Below are 3,162 nucleotides of genomic sequence, written 5' to 3'. Positions count from 1 at the left end.
TGTGATGAAAAGAAGAGCCACTGAGTGAACACTTTTAATAGATTGTATAACACTGGGAATCCAGTGTGGATGAGGGACGGTGGTTTACAGGACATATATGAAAATATTTTCTCCTGAATAAAAACAAATATATAATAATAATAGAGTGCTAATAATTGGGTGAGTTAGGTTAAAAATTCACCAAATGTAAGATATGGGTTATAGTTAGTAGTTCTACTTGACAATGCTCTTTCATAGTTTGTAACAAGTGTTTCACAACAATACAAGGTATTGATGGTGGGAGATGAATGAGAACCTTGCATGATGATATGCATGTTTGTTTTGTAAATTCTCAATTTTTTTTACATATTAATTTTTTATTTCATGTATGAATGATATATTTCAATAAAATTTTATTTAAAAATTATAAACTGGTAAATTTTAAGATAAAAATAGAACTATTTATTTATTCAATGTCTCATTTTTCAGATGAAATAATTGTGGCTTCTCCATATCAATTGTTCATTCAAAAACAAGCTCCCATAAATTCTATATGCATACATAGAATGAGTTCAGCAAATATTTTCCAAATGAAAAAAAAAGATTGAAATGTGATCAATGGCAGAGGAATACAAAGGTAACTAAGAACACTTAAGATACTAGTATTTTAAAAGCATTCAAACATATGTTGGTATCAATAAAGCATTTAGAGAAAAAAAATCAGCCTTTTCTTTTATATGTTCTAGAAGGTGGTATTTTTCTTTGGGGTAATCTCCTTTTTAAGAAGGTCATGGGCATGCTGTTCTCTCGGTCTCTCTGTTTTCCTCCCTTCCCAAAAAATAGCATCTACTAAACATACAGAAATTAATTGTAAGTTAATTTTATTTGATATGCAAAGATAGCATAGAGATATTTTGGATTTTGTTGGTGTAGGACAAATTGAGTTTTGAGTTCTGGTTTTGCTATTTACTGTGATTAAGCCTTGAGCTAAATGTTTAAATTTTCTGTAAAACAGAAATAAATGTGTTTACCATTTTCTTTCTTCAACTATAAAATTGTCAATAATATACACCTCTTTGTTTTGTTTTGGGACTTAGTGAGTGTTACATATTTAGTACATTTCCTGACTCATAAAATGAATGAAAAAATTATCAGCCATTTTTCTATGTGCTTAGTAGGTAGCCCAATAAAGGAACCACCATATCAAGGTGCAGAGATAGTATTTCTCTCTTAATTGCTTCCATAATTTGTCTTGTTTCTTAAATGATCTTGCTTATTCTCGCCTCTACCCAAGCACTCTAAAAGAAGGACAATATTTGTGTTTCCTGCAAATGCAGAAGCACATGACCTATCCTGGAGTGTGGTTATTCCATTTTTAGATAGCCTAAGATACAGCCACATGGTAGAGGAAAGAAAAAAAAAATAAGGAAATTAAAGTTATTTTTGCCATGTTGCATATATTGGAGACATTCTGATATTCTCTCTATATACAAGTAAACAGTGCTTATCTTTTAGCCATTATCTTCTCTTTTTTTCTCATTTTTTTATTATTAGCCATTTTCTTCTAACTACTCATTTTCATAGTTCACACACAAAATGTGAAGCAGCTGTTGTCCATCATGAAAGGGATCACTCTTCAATAAGTTGCTTCCTAGTATTTTCTTAAAACACTTTATAAATAAAACCAACAGAAGAAATAACATTCTGTTCATACTAAATTGCTCATCATTTTCTACATGTCCTTGAAATTGTGCTCCTTCTCCACCAAACCCACCCTTCCATTATAAATACACACTTTTTAAAAGAACAAAAAGCATTTGTTTCATTTAAACTCTGAGTTTGAGTGATTGTGGACTATTTATGTCCCAGAGCCCAACACAGCTCTCGACCTGCAAGAGAGTTACAACAAATGTGGAACAAACCAATGAGTCAAGTTCACGGACGCTACAACTCCCACACCTTTCGCCCCGCTGCGCCACAACCACTTCGCCGTCTTCTTCCCGTCCTTGTCCTCGCCCGCGCCCATGCCCTCCACCTCGGTCCCTTCCCCAGGCTCCTCGGCTCCCTCTTCTCAGGTCCAGGCCCTCGACTCACTGTGGATGCTCCTCCCTTCGGGAAAGGGGGAGGAGGGACCGGGACCCGAGTTCCCTGAGAGCTGCCTGGACGGTCTTCGGCACCTATTTGAGAGATGCCCCCGGCCCCTATCCTGGGGCTCCGTACCCCTCCAAGCCCCTGGCACCGCCCACCCTTTCCTTGCTACCCAGTCAGGAGACCCAGTATGGAAGAGCACCCGGCTGTCGCGTACAAGAGGCTGAGACAAGAACTTCCCAACATGTTCCTTCTCTCCCACGACTACACTCTCCACCCAGTACATGTGGAGCTCATCCGCGAGATCCTGCACCTACATACCAAGGTTTGGGCACGGTACATTCTTTCCTGACCCTCTGCTGCTTCCTGGCCTGCAACTCTTTTGCACAACTTCCGTTAGAGGTTCTGCGGCTGACCCGCAGCTCTGAGAACGGCATCCTGAAGGCCCTTTGGCAGCTTGTGGGACTGCCCATCCTCACGCTCTTTCTACCTTTCTACAGGTGCGATGAGGATGAGCTTTCCAGGACCAGTGATGCCTGTGCTATGTTCTACCTGAATCCAGTGGCCTTCCCTAGACAAACCGATGCCTTCACGTTCACTGCTGACACCTGTGAAGAAACTACTACGAGTGGGAGCTCTGGTCGCCCCGGGGCTATTGGAGCCAGAGCCCAAGTCGCACCTGTGTCCCAAGGCCTGCCCGGGGAACTGGGGTGGAGGCAGCACTGACGGCTTTGTTACGCGCAAGAGATGGGCTGGAGACGGCCAGGAACCGCAGGAGCCAACGTCCTTCCCTCTTCCAACTCCTGCGTATTAAGCTTCTGTGTAATTTAACTCGTAAATAATAAAGTGTATATATGCAAAAACAAACAAACAAAAAACTGGTAAACAAACTGGTACTGGAAAGAACCCCTGTTTAGATTCGCTTGATCTAAATCAGTCAAATCAATTTTTCCCCTTTCTTCTGGGGAAGTGTGAAGCAAATAAAATACTAAATGTAAAACATTTTTGTAAAGTGAATGCATGCAAATTACCAAAAAAAAAAAATGTATTTTTATTGAGCCAATTCAGCCATTGCCTCCAGCTTTTCTCCAGGTC

General features: G+C 39.9%; 1 pseudogene; it reads left to right on the top strand.

Annotated features, from left to right (window-relative positions):
- Positions 1 to 1,839: 1,839 nt before the first annotated feature.
- LOC101417769 (uncharacterized protein C6orf136 homolog pseudogene) lies at positions 1,840 to 2,881 on the top strand (annotated as a pseudogene).
- Positions 2,882 to 3,162: the final 281 nt, after the last annotated feature.

This window comes from Dasypus novemcinctus, chromosome 25, assembly GCF_030445035.2.
Source record: "Dasypus novemcinctus isolate mDasNov1 chromosome 25, mDasNov1.1.hap2, whole genome shotgun sequence".
NCBI classification, from domain to species: domain Eukaryota; kingdom Metazoa; phylum Chordata; class Mammalia; order Cingulata; family Dasypodidae; genus Dasypus; species Dasypus novemcinctus.
The sequence above is the reverse complement of the archived record's forward strand: the minus strand, read 5'-3'. Positions and strand labels throughout refer to the sequence as shown.